The following is a 14,695-nucleotide window of genomic DNA, read 5'->3' on the forward strand; positions in this document are numbered from 1 at the left end:
AATTGAAAACACACCTTTCATCATTTAAAAAGCCCACAAATCTCATTATGGCCTCTCCTCCTGCATCCATGGAGAGCAGCCCAGAAGGCATTTGTTAAACCTCTCCTTTGAAGTACTATTGTTTGGATGTCATGGATGTTTCTTCCAACCTGAGCTTATGAAAGAGACAATATGCTTTCCACTCTGTCATTTCCACACAATTTAGAGACCACGTAAGGCAAGGAGATGAGAAATTATGACTCTGTAAATTTGAAAAAAAACCCACAGATCTGGATTGTGATCCCATCTGTGATACCACTTTCTTCTGCTCCTGCTCCTCACAGTGCTCTGGGAACACTGGAGTTCAGCCTGCAGGCAGAGAAGAGCCCAGGGAAGCTGGATTTATCCCCTCAGGGATACACTGACCCCGAGCAGAGGCAGGCACAGGCAGCACAGGGCTGTAACACGCGTGCGCTGCCTGGCACCTGCATCTGCTGCAGCTGGGAGAAAACATTCACTTTCCTTTGCCAAAGCACTCCTTTGCCACAGCCTCCCTCCAAAGACACGGGCAACAGGCACAGCTTCCAGCACCCACAGGCTTAGGGGCAGAGGCAAAAAAAGACCAAATAGTTGATGTGACATAAAATGTTACCTTGAAAATTGACAGGCCCAGTTGAGCTAGGATTACTGTTGTGGCAAAGATTCGTTTGTGGATAATGGGTTCTTGTTCTAGGGGATTTTGGCTTGCTATGATCATGAGGTGCACGAGTCAGCATGAGAGGATTAGCAGAGGGGAGGAGATTTGGTCATTGGATGCTCGGGTGGTTAGGCCTTTGTTTGGGTAGTATGTTGGTGTAATTCATTGGAGGCTGATGGTGGTGATTAGGAAACACCTCCTTGGAGAGGTGTTATGAAACAATAAAACCTAAACAATATTAAACAATAAAACCCCTTGCTCCTCCAAAAGAGATGAAAAACTGAGAAAACCCCATCCCCGGGTTGCAGCTCAGCTCAGTCTCTGATCAGTCCCTCTGGTGCTGGAAATGCCGCGGCCCAGGCCTGGCCTGGAGGCCACAGGTGTGAGCTGCCAGTGCTCTGCTGGATGCTCAGTCCAGAGCAGGTTTGAACAGGTCCAAAGAAAAAGCAAAAAACCCCACAGTCCAGGGAACTTCTTTGCCTCAGCTAGCTAAAACTAACTAAAACAAAGGAGAGCTCCGTCCCGCTGTCTGTCCATCCGCAGACACAGTCCAGGAGCAGGAATGTGGAGGAGTGAGTGCAGTGTCTGAAAACAAACTGCGCGCTTCTTCTCTGTCCCCTTCACTCTCTGGTGTCACAGACATATTTTCATTAAAATCCTTTCATTAGGATTTTTCCTGCTGAAGCTGAGAAGTTTCAGTAACCAAGTGTAAACAATGGTTATCTGCTGCTGTGGAATGCAACAGGTGGATCCGTGATTGGTCTCCTGTGAATGTTTGGATCTACTGACCACTCACGGCAGAGCTGGCTCTCGCTCTCTGCTGAGACACAGACCTTTGTTATTCATTCTTTTCTATTCTTAGCTTAGCTAGCCTTCTGAGAACTGTTCCTTCTTTTTCTTTTTAGTATAATCATAATGTACTATATATATCATAAAATAATAAATCAAGCCTTCTGAACATGAGGTCAACATTCTCGCCTCTCTCTCACCCTGAAGACCCTTGTGACCACTGTCACACTCTGGAATGAATCTTAAAGGTGCAAAACTCATTATTCAGCATAACAAGATGACTGGAGATAAAAGCATCATCATGTAGTCAACCCAGGACACACCTTCATTTGCAAGTTCGGCCACAAAGGCCACACAGACTCACCCTTAGCCATGGCTCAAGGTCTAAAGGCTGCCATGGCACCAGCCAACACTTCCCATGCCTGCGCAGGAAGAGCTCAGGCAGTAAACAGAGCATCTCCCAGGCATTATCAAATGGTTGCAGCTTCCTACAGCACCTTGTCTCTACCCTTTTGGAGTTCTTCTGTATTCCTGGATTTTTGCCATGCCTTTGTTGTTACAGCCTTTATGCTCATGTCTCATTTATTTGGTTTTATACCTATAAAATTATTTTGTTTACTTTAGTCTGCTTCAGTCTCTGTGGTCTTTTGTGTAGCGCCAAATTGCATTTGAAAAAAAAAAAAAAAAAATATATATATATATGCACCCATATATATATGTATACATCAAGAACATATGAACCTTTCATACACAGCAGTCATAGCTGGAAAGTGAAGAATATTTTCTCTCAGGTATTTGGAGCAGATAAACTGTTAAGAGAATATTAGAGACCCATTTTGGGGAAATGCATTTTGAAGAGGAGTTTGAAGACAGGAATTGAGACCTAACAAAGAAGTGATAACCCTTGCTCTAGCTTTAAATGGGCTGTAAATCCCGCTGGAAAAGTATGGCATAAACTAGAGAAAATAGTATTTTTATTTTCCAAATAATGATCAAACATAAAAAGATTCTTTAGCTTGAAGTCCATGGTCCATGCTTGGTTACTTTACTCTGAAATTTAGATCATAAATTATCTTTCAAAATGTATATGGTGAGCATGTGTTTAAATATTCCATTAAATAGTTCTTTTAGTTTTTTTCTCTTCTTTTTTCCTACCATTTAACAGGGGAAAAAACCCAAACTAACTTCTTTACATATAATTATTATTCTAAATTTCCAGGTGGTTCAAAATAATCACTGTTCTGCATTTTCAGCAGAACTAAATTAAGAAAAAATAAATTACTTTTTATTCTGATTCTCTCATTCAGCTAAACACAGTATTTGAGACCTGACGAGGTACAATACCTGTGCCAGCATGCTTTTCCTCCATATTTCAAAATGAGTAACCAAGTGGTAGTGTTTCAGTAAACCTCTGCCCACTAGCATTTCCAGAGCACTTCCAACTTTCAGAGAACAAAGCTGAAGATTTAGAATGCTCATTTGTAATAGCAAGTGATCAAAAAAGCCCCAAAACAGAATTCACTGGTTTCAAAAGCACTGGAAACTCAGAAAAATAAATATTATTATGTAACATTGGACTCCCCATCATACTGAGCATAGGGAAATGTAATTCTGTGAAGAGCTGTAGGGAACTTTGAAATTTGAAATTTTTTTCATGACAAACATCTCAATTTAATAGGTGGATGAATAAACTGAAGAACCAGAACTTTCTTTTCTAGAACAGAAAACCAGTGATGAATTTTGGATACTAAATAAGAACTATATTGCTCATACTCCACGGAAAGCCATTCATTTCACCTTTGCTATTAGTGATTTTCTATATGTCAAGAGATACAGGGCAAATATGACTTCAGCCTTAAAAATAAACAAAAAAAACCAAACCCCAACCAAAACTGAAACTATCCCCCAGTAAAAAAGATTATGCAGCCCATTGTAGAAATGCAAATTAAGCCACCACTAAAGAGCTGTGCAGAGGATTCAATTCACCTTTTGACTTCAGCTCTTACATGCAATTACCTGCCTTGTTTTAAATAGTTATTCCCCAGCCAGTGAAAAACACCTGCTGTTCCCACAGATGTTAATCTCTCTGGAGCTGAACCAGAGCTCTGCCTCAACTACCCCTTCAGAGAACACAAGGATTTAGGATGCTGCAGCCACCCATTTTCCTGGGCAGCCAGAGCTTACTCCCTTCCTAAATCATGTATCAAATATCATGTAGATGTACCCACAAAAGATGGGATAAGCCAGACATGGCAAAGACACCGCAGAACCCTGGCAGAACCCTTATTCCCCTATTTTGTACAATTCAGGTCACTAAATATCACAGAAATTCTGAAATCAAAAATGCCAAAGGCTCCAGGGAGAACTTACTGACATTTTGTAGGTATTTGTGGACATTTTACAGACCTTTTAAAGGGGTTTTCCATATACTAAAGGAATAATATCTGTGTGCTGTAGCAAGCATGGGAAGGGGTGGTGGTGGTTAATGAGGATGTATTAGCTAGTGGGGCACCTGAGTGGGATGTTTGCCAGAAAAGCTGTGGATGCCCCATGTCTGGAAGTTTTCACAGAGTTTTGAGTAACCTGGTCTAGTGGAAAGTGTCCCTGATCTTTAGAAGTCCCTTCCAACCCAAACCATTCTGTGATTCACTCTGTTGGCTCTGCTCAGTTCATGAAGACTCACAATAAAACTCGGAAACTGAGCATCCAGGTCCATCTCTCAGGACTCAAACTATAGTGAAATGCCACAAAATAAAGGAGAAGCTGCTGCTTTGCATTCTAAAAGATTGCTAATTTGCAAGAAAGCACAGTAAGGATTTCTGGTTTTGAATAACTGTAACCTTGTGGCCACAAATGCAGAGCTGATGCCTTTTCCACAAAGGGAAAGTGGGAAAGGGAAAGTCTCCCCTTTTCCACAAAGAAAGGAAAGCGTGCAGTAACCAAAAATTATCTGAATGGATCTTTTTACCTCCTAAAACTAAGATCTGTGCCCCACCAAACTAGTTCAACAAATTGACATTTGTCACAGTCCATGACTGCTGGTAATTCATCCTCTTACTGTATTCTACATACCTAAAGAAAGAGGCTGTGTAGTAAACTACTGTCTTAAATGTGATCACAATTGTTTTTATGGCTAAACAGCCCACTGCACGTGCTCAAGTTTTAATTATAAATAATAGTGCTCAACTTCTAAACATCCAGGCTCTGCAGCAGGTGAGTGATGAGGGCCCTGTCCCAGGCAAACACAGGAGATGCTGTCAGTGAGCTCAAGGCCAAGCAAAAAGGGCAACAGACCCATCAGGGCAGGGAGAAACTGCTGCAATACAACTAATTTGCAAAAGGAGATTTCATTTCACACCTGAACTCACAACAGATATAAAAACAGGTTATTGTGTCTGGGATTGGCATTTTAGATACCACTTAGGTCAAGAAAGGTTTCCTGATCCTGTTCATTTACTGTTGCTTCCCAAGCATCAAATCCTTCTTCTTATTCCATGACCTCTACTTTTTCTCTTAATAACAAAGCTGTTTTCCTCCAGTCAAGATTATATATAAAGTGATGGGTTTTAAGTTATGTAATTACAGCAGCTCATTTAGATCAAACCAATTGCATCACTTAATCACATAACTGCTTGCAACAATAACAAAATCTAGTCCTAAACAGAAAATTGAGTCAAATAGATTAAAGAACAAATCACCCTGATGGAATCACAACCAGCTCATAAGGCATTTTATGAAAAAACTTCATCTAAATAAATCCAATAAATTCTGTAGTTATCCACTCAATACTGCTTTTATCCAAGTGGATGATATTTTACATTGAATTTTAGAGAGAAACAATAAACTGCTACATTAAAAATCAAGATAATCTTATATCAGCTCCTCTGTGTCCATGAAAGCCATTTCCAATCCAGGTGTTAAGTGGATTAACTTGTATTGCCATATAAGAAGAAATCAAGTTTATCTGGCTGGATTTAATTTCCATTCTATTTAGGAAGACTTCCCATTAAGTCAGAAAATAATTTAAGCTATTTATGAGCTCAATTCTAAATGAAAAAATCTCCAAGCCTCAAAACAATGGTTTGACTACTCACTCAGGCTGCAAATACCTCATCTGCCTAATTTGAACTATCAGTTTTAAACCAGGTAACTCTCTCCAGCTGGGTGTTTGTGACCACCAAGATGGAGTTCTTTGGGAAGTGTCTCCATTTGCTTTGCTGGAGCAGATCCATTCTGCGTAGCTGATTCAATGACTCAGATTTGATCTGTTTTCTGTGTCTAAAGCAAGTGCTCAGATTATTTTGTCCCATTGTCTGTCCCTGTGGTAATCACATATCCTTGAACAGAGAGAGACATAGCTCTCTCCCAGGATTTTCCTGGGAAGCTGTGAGAAGTTGTGAGAAAGCTCAGAGAGAAGAATGAGAAACAATTCTTACCTCCACTTGCTGCACCTGTTGTGGTGCACATGTGGAATGTGTTGTGGAGATTTGTTTACCAAAGGGTGGTTTCCTAATTGGACTCTGGTGATGGTGTTTGGATTGATTGACCAATTAGGTCAAAGCTGTGTCATGACTGTCTGGCAAGGGCAATGGGTTTTTCTTAATAATATAGCATGGTATAACACAATAAAGCAATTGATCAGCCTTCTGCAATCATGGAGTCCATGCTCATTATGCCCCAGTGGGGACTGCTGCTATGATATGCCCCAGTATTTAATTTCCAATCTTAATTTCCATGTCATGCATCAAGAGACAGCCTGCTTCCAGCATCAGCTCCACCATCCACATGGAGCTGGATACAAACTATAACCATCCAAAGATCCTGATTTCAAACTGGGGACCCTCCAGCCCCCAGTTCATTCTCTTGGAGAGCCTAATGTTTCCAAAATTAATTCAACAGGTGATAATTATCTCTTTTTGAGGTAAATGTGCAGGATGGATGGCAACATGGTCAGACAGTTACCAACACCATTATCAAACAATTTCTTTAAGGTGAACAAATCACTAACAGCTCATCAACTAAACAAAATTTTTAAGACTACAAAAATTAGAAAAAGATCCTGCTGCCTTAACAATCATCCTGTTAAACTTCAGAAACACATCCAGGCAAATCAGCCCAGGAAGACTGCAAATCTTCTTAATTAGAATTTGTTATGTAGCTACATGCATGAAAAAGCAGTCCTGCATTTCAGGAAAACATGTTAGAAGACTTCTAAATCTTGCAAGCAAAACCAGGAGTTAACTTCTCCTCAGCTCCACAATTAGAGAAAGCAGGAAAGATTCTTCCTCTCTACTAACAAAATAGACAATAGCAATAGTATATAATACCCAAATGATTCAGGATGGTTAAGAGGGAAGTGAAGATTGACAGATTTGACCCCTGAGTTCCTTAGATGCAAGAGAAAAGGCAAATTCAGGTAATGGTACTCAAATGTATTGTCACATCAGAGGATGGTTCTTTTTACGTGAAATAAAGACAAGCCAGCAGCCTCAGTCACAAGATAATGATGAAGTACCACATTAACAAAAGCTGCTTTGCTCTCCTACAGAAGCAAACAAAAAATAGTTGTGTGAGTAAACAACTTAATTAAGGCATTTTTAAATGTAGATCTAACACTGCAACCTTTCCCAGACAGCCATGAGTCTGACCTGGCAAAGACAATAAAAACACAGCATACCCATGAGTTAATTGGGGCTTCACACCACCTTATGTGTTCTGCATGTGCCCCCATGCTTAAGATTTTTCTTTTTGGGAGGAGGCATCAGCTCCATTACATATAACAGACACACAGTCATGTCTCATAAACCAGTTCTTTCTAACGTGGATGTGAGGTTCATGTCAGGACTTTCTGACACCTCAAGTCAGTGGTGCTCTTCATTTTTGCATTCTGGCTGGAGGAGGAAAGCAGAGTTTGCAATATTATCAGGACCCATTAGAAACAGGGTCTAAGTGATTTCTCTCTAATTTACTAGAGGAGGTGTCTGGGGGAGAGCTGCGGTCACCAAAGTTTCAGCAGCTGTAGGAAAATACCAGCACAAGAATGAGTAAATAAAAATACCCAGGATGAGGGCACAAACTGAAATGCAGGAAGTTTCATTTGAATATGAGGAGAAATTTCTTTATTTGGAGTGGGACAGAGCTGCCCAGAGAAGTTGTGGGGGCTTCTCTGGTGATATTCAAAACCCAGTCAAATGTGTTCCTGTGTAACCTGCTGTAGAAGAACCTGCTTTAGCAGAGGACTTGGTCTTGATGGTTTTCAGAGGTCCCTTCTAACACCTGCTTTCCTCTGATTCTGTGATCCTTACCACATCTACAGTAGATGTGGAAGCAGGAAAGCTTAATGCCACCAGAGGAATGGGTTTCTGGTCCAGTGTCTCAACAGGAAGAGCAGGAGAAAGGATCAACACTTAAACCAAAGGCAGCTGATATTGCATTCTCTGAGAGTGGGCACTCAGAACCAACAAGCCAGGCTTTGCTGACCTTTCATGAACCTCTCTTACAATCACAAGACAATGCTCTGCTTCCACATATTGCAGGATCCACAGTCCTTCAGGAGCAGCAGTTAAGCCCTAGGAAATACTGACAGGGAAGCAGGGGAGTGCCTTTGCTTCAGAGCCCTCCCATGTCCCAGTGCAAACCTCACCCATTCCCTGCTGCACCTTCACCTCCTGCACGGGCCCTTGCACGTGCCTGAATCCTCCAGTTCAGGAGAGAGAGGCCTCTGCAAGGTTCTGTCCAGGGAAACCAGATCACTGGATTAGCCTTTAAAGGGATGAAATCAGGAATCACTTTCACAGTAGGGCAGTGCACCAGAGCAGCTAAGCACAGCAGATCCCTGGCTGGTGCCCTGCTCAAGCTGCCTCAGCAGTCTGGGGAGAGCAGGGTGACCAAGCAATGCCCTGCACTGCTCATGGTGTCTGCCAAAAGACTTTTTCTCATGAAAACCTTCTTGTTTAGCACAAACCACATGCCATGCCTCAGGAGGGAGGCTACACAGCAAGTTAGCTGTGGAGCCTGCTCATTTTCCCTGGCATAAACCCAGATGTTTTCATAACAAATTGCATCAGAACACAAATTGCTTTGGTTTAACCTCTGGCTTATTACACATCCCGGGCTAAAAGAATGATGATTAAACAGTATTCCCAAGCACTGCTTTAATTAAGCAGCATCACTAGGCCATTTATGCTACACAGGAGCTCCTGATATTGTTGCAGCCTTTAGTTTTAATTCCTTTAATTCAAAGTTGTGCTGAGAAAATGCACTTTCCTCTACTTTGGTCACCACTTCAGTGACTCACCAGATACTCATTTTCAAAAATGCTAGGAAAAGGGCATGCATTTCAACTAAAGTAATGTTTATTAGAAGCAAATTACCAAACATTTAGAGAAGCTTTATGCAGAACTCATTGTGAGAGCCTTTCATGGCAATTATTGTATTCAAAAGACTGTTGAAAGCGAAGGGAGACGACCCATCTTTGTTGATCAGCATCGACTCCGATTTATTGATCAAATCAGCCACTATTTATAATAGTGTTAATTAACTTCATGCATATTGCAAAATCCGAGCTCACGATAGGTTACAGAGAAAACTCTAACCCCTCCTTTTGTTTACAATACCCGTCGTTGTTTATTGAAACCAAAATTAGTGTTCTCACTGTGATATGAAAAGTTCTCAAAACCTTCATATCTGTTCCCAGAGCAGCCAAGGACTGTCATGAGAAGACTGTCTGAGAATCCTGCTGTTTATAAAAAAGGTGCCTGAGAACCTAGTTATTTACAAAATCAAGCCTGGAAACTGCTGCTTTACAGCTGCCTTTTACTTTCCCATCAGCTGTATACCTTCATGGCCTCTTTCTTTAGGCCATGCTTGAACCAGGCTCTCCACAAAAGACAATAGCCAAAAGGTATTTTAAATGGACAGATAAGTTACTACCTGATCTGGCAGCAAAGGTCCTTAAAGCTCAGAAAAGTCACAAAACCATTAAGGGTTTGCCCAAGACCAATATCAGGAACAAACCCAGGATGCTGGAGCTTGGGAAAAGTGAAACTTACCAGAACAAGAATCCAGGTAGAACCTAGAGGAAGCTGTCCATTTCCCCCTAGTACCCCTTCACAGAGCCCAAACCTCCCCATCACCTGGACCTGGGTGATTACCAAGGGTTGTCCAGGCTGTCTTCTTGCCCCAACTCTCCAACCAGGGACACAGCAGAATCCTTCAGCTGCACAGACTCTTTGCTGCCAAGTATTTTTAGCTGCACAACCCACCCAACTCCTCCCATTTGGTGAATGATGACCTCTCAGGCACGGCACACACATCAGCCTGAAGGCAGAAAGCCACGAGACCATTACTGGCCCTTTGAGTAAGAGTCAGACCTGATCAAATGATGATCCTGAGACTATTTCCCTCACTTCACAGGCACTTCAGTAGGTAATAGTTTACCTGCCACTTCACAAAATGACAAGTTTTATCTGCAATTTCTAACAGTGTGACATAATAGAAAAAGAATATAATCAAGACTGGAAAATAGTAGCTTTAAAGAAAGCACTAACAATTCTCAGCCCTGGAAAAGCTGCATGGAGCTTTTTAACCATAATTGCACCAGGAGAAAATACCACCTCTCCTGGCTTGCTTGGTGTTTGTGCCTCAGGGGGACCACGTTTTCCTGCAGACATGGTGGAAGAGAGAAAAATGAAGCTGCAGGTCTGCTTAAGGAAAGGAACAGATTGGCAGCAATGAAATACATTCAGCACAAGCCATGAGACTCCTCCTGCTGTTTGCCAGGCTCCCAGAGAGTCAGCAGGTCAAGTGGGAATGCAGAGGAGCTCTCCCCTGCCCTTGGAGCTGGCACTTGTCTGCAGACACAGCACTGCACAGCCACCTTCAGGGGACAGTGAAAGAGCCACGTGCGCACTGAGCTGGAGCCTCAGCACACTGTCCTCAAGGGGCTGGGTTTGTTGGATTGTTTCCCTAAGGCAAGCCAGGTGGTAGCTGTCTGTGTGCAGAGAGAGGGGAGAAAAGTCAACAGCATCAATTGTTGTACACCTCTTGAAAGGCCATACCACCTTTTGTCAGCTGAAGGGCAGATTGAGACCCTCCACTTGCCGAGCTCTTTTGACATCTCTTTACCTGACAAGCATCCTCAGTTGGGGACAAGGGAAAAGCAAACAGCTAGAGATGTTGCATCACAGATATTTCAAATTAAGTATGGCTTGAGACACTTACCAATGGGAGAGTTACATGGCACAGAGCAGTCTACCTTGACAAAGACTAAGATATTACTTCCTGTTGTGTAAATCATTAGCATAATCTACACAAGCTGCAATGGAGTTCCTTTCAGTGTTTCTCAAAAGGTGGTTTACACTTCCCTGCTAATAATTTATGGTAATTAGGAAACTAATTAGAAAAAAGTTACTTTTTTGTTATTTTTGTTACAATCCATTTATTTCAGAATTTTATTTTATATTGATAATACATTACATAATTCTGTCAGGCTACTGAGTTCAGGGCACACAGATTAAATTTCAAGTATCATGTTGCTGATATTGCAGAGCCTGACTCTCGTGAGGTATGACCAGAGTGAAAGCAAAATACATCTATTACAAGCACTGCATGAAAATGCCCTTTATGAACTGGTTTTTAAAATGTTTTTTTAAAACTGTGATTTGCCATATCTTTCTACAACAAAAGTTTAAACAGCAGTCTCACTGCCAACAAGAGATATGTGTTTACATCCCCATTGTTCCAGAATAAAACATCTCTGTCTCCTCAAAATACAAACTTAGAATCCAAACTTTTCATAAAAGATGCCAGAGATTATGTAGCAGAAAGGAAGGCCAGAGTAGATCAGAGGTCATCCCAGTAGAAGAGATGAAAGTCCTCACTTGTGTACCGTTGTTTTGCACGCAGTGAACCAGCTAAGGGGAAATTTAGACTGCGCACTGAGAGCAGGGACACAGGATGGAGAACAAAAGATGAAAAAGTATGCCAGTGGTTTGATGGAATGATGGACAACACCACTTGTCCTCCATGCTGACTTACAACATCGCAAGAGTTCATGGAAGTTAGGAAGTTAGGATTAGGAAACAAAGACCATAAAAGGAAGATTCCAGAAATCAACAAAATTCCTTTTATCTCCAGAAAGGGCACAGAGGCATGACAGGACAAACAGACTAAAAGAAGTTACAGTGCTTACTCCCTGCAGGGCAGTCAGAGCCATGAAGTTCAGCCCAGGTTAAAGGCAATTTAGGTAAGAATGTTGGAACTTCCATAGACATAAAATCTAGGAAGTTTCATGTATTCTCTTTAAGGAAATATTTCATCCCATTCCAGATTTCTTAGAAGAAAAAAAAATCAGCACTGTGCATGTGAAGTCAGAGGTGATAAAATTCAGGACATTCAATATCTCAAAGTGGGAAAAAATAAAGAAGAGGAAAATAGGCTTGACATGTTAAGAGCAATATGATAAAAATCTTGACTATTTCTTTAGAAATAGTATTTGATAGAGTTTGAACTAGAATATATAAGAAAAACAGGTAAAACACAACAAGATAGAAGAGGCATAAATAGTCTTTTCTTACCAGAGGAAACTATTTTTTTCTAAAACATTTCTCTTATTCTAGGTCTCATCCATCATCTGCTTGACATAGCAACAAAATATATTTAAATTGTGAAATTCTACCAATTCTAAGAGAAAATAGAATATAATAGAGAAAGAACTAGATGCCACCTGAGAACTGAAATTTTGAAGTGTGACATTCAGACACACAACAGAAGGTACAATTTATGCCCTTCCTGTAAAAGGACTTCACCAAAGACATCCCAGATGGATTTTAGTTTTTCATCAGTACTCTCTTACCCACAGACACATGGATAGGAGAGGACCAGCTCCTTTCAAGTGCACCATCTGGGGAAGCCAGATAAAGTGATTCTTTGTAAATGCATTGTAATCTTTGCAAATCTCCAAAGATGGAGATAGCCTGTGATCTTCTAGCAGAAAAAAAAAGAAAAAAAAAGCTGTTGCCATGATCCCCACACTGACAGACTCATAATCCAAAGCTGCATTTTAGCCACCTACACCTGACAGAACAGACTTGTTTTGCACCCTTCCTTACCACATGAAAATTGCCTAGAGAATGATGACCTTTAAGCCCACAATTTATCATGCTTTCTTCCTATAGTCTGATATTGTAGCAGTTCTGTGATTTCCAAATCAATAGGTTTTAACTGTCATTGCTACAATCACCTGTCCAGTTTCTTTGCCCATTCTTGGCAGAGCTGGATACATGTAGTTTTTTTAAAATGCTTATGAACGACACTGAAAAAGTTATTTTCACCTTGACAGTTTGTCTCTGCACAGAGTCCAGACTCAGCAAACTGAAGAGCCTTGGAAAAATTATATTATGATTATGGTTAGAAAGGCACCAAAAATGATTCTTGAAAATCTTCTTTTTCCCTTTTGCAGATTTACTTTCACACAGAGGGAAAATATTGTGCACTTCTGGGAAAATCCGTGAGATTATGAAGTTTTTATATATATATATATATAGCTTCTGTCCACTTTTACATGAAGAGGGATTGTCTTTTTTCTTTTTCCCAGTTTTGCCTCAAATTAAAATTACTTTTCCACAGTACACCTGTACTATGTACATAGTACATAGTACAAGTTATCTTGGACATAACCAAGAGAAACAAAGCACTGCAAAACATCAGTTGTTATTCCTTTTTTTTTTTTAATTGACTAGGCTCCTTACTATGCAGTAATTTAGGTTAAAGCATCAGTAAGGCCAAGGGGCAAGCCATGAAAAATATTCTTAAGCAAAGGAAACTGGCAGTTTTTAGCACAGCTTGTGGTCAGCAATGTCTCATGCATCTCAGAACCAGCTGTGCCAATGAAATATGCACACCACAAGGTAAAAGGAGTTCTGAGGTAACTCCCTAAATGCAGCACCTAACATTTGCAAGACAGTTTGTTGCTTTCTGTGGTATTAAAATGATGATCCTCTCAGCCATTAATAAATCTTAACAGCAGTTCAGACATTTTTAGTAATCACTTTGGAGTCTAAGAGGAAGCAAATACAATTAATAACATACCTGGTCATCACAAGAGCACGAGCTCTCTTCTCAGCTCTGACAACATGTGGCTCTAAGAAGACAATTCCCAACTATTCTGCAGAAGCTGTCAAAGGGAAAAGCAAAAACTTTTGTATAGAGGTGAGTCAACCAATTTCCCCCTGAGTCCTTGTCACTGCATGCACTTACTGCATAAAACCTGCATGCCATATTCCTGCAAAGGTATGGACCCAGCAGCTCAGAGTGTTAGAAATGAGTGACCATCTTCATTTCCTCACACAGGTCCACAAAGGTATTTTTGAAGCTCAGATGAGATACTGAAAAGAGGTGTTAGGTAGTATGGTACACCCAGGGCCTGGGCAACCCAACTCCTGCTCAGTGCTAGTTCATTTCCAGCAGAGTATTTCACTGGCCAAGAGCAAAATCTGGCCTTAAGATCTCAACCAGCTTGTGGGAATAATAAACATTCAGTAAGCACATGACTAAAAGCATTTTCCTGCCTTAGTTCTAGGTGTCAGTACCTCATCATGCATCCCTCCTACATAGAATTGTTACAGGTTTAAATTCTTTTCACAGTTGCTGTCTTGAAAACTCAAATTTTTTTCCTCTTCAGATTTCAGACCAAGACCAAAGTTCAAAGAAAGTCATTTAACCAGAAAAGTAAAAGAAATCTCAAATTAAACTTAAAAGTCAGTTTATCTAAAGATTTCAAATATTCTGTTACTTTAATTAAACTCCAGGAAAATAAAGGAAAATTAAACTCCATTTATTATTGGAGGAAACATAAGAATGAAATCAAAAGTTAGGGAAACAGTGAATTTCTCCCAGAGAAGACTGATTACCCTAATTTGGAGGACGGTGACTATGTCTCCTCGCTTCAGGAGCAAGTTAGTCATATGGTCCATGGCAGCTCATCTCCAGCTGTCTCTAAATCTTCACATCACCAGAGGGAACAAAGGAAGCTGCTGGCACACATTTCTCTTCCTGACACGGTGCTCTCCCCACACCGTCATCACACAGCCTTGAAGCACCCAATATGCACCACGGCATCTGCCTGCCCGCCTGCAGCAGGCCAGATTTTGGGAGAAAGAGGCTGAGCAAGGAAAGTGAGTAATGCAAACAGATGAATAGTAAAAACAACACTCAGTAGCAAAAGCTAGC

The sequence above is a fragment of the Melospiza melodia genome, chromosome 1, assembly GCF_035770615.1.
Source record: "Melospiza melodia melodia isolate bMelMel2 chromosome 1, bMelMel2.pri, whole genome shotgun sequence".
Lineage (NCBI taxonomy): Eukaryota > Metazoa > Chordata > Aves > Passeriformes > Passerellidae > Melospiza > Melospiza melodia.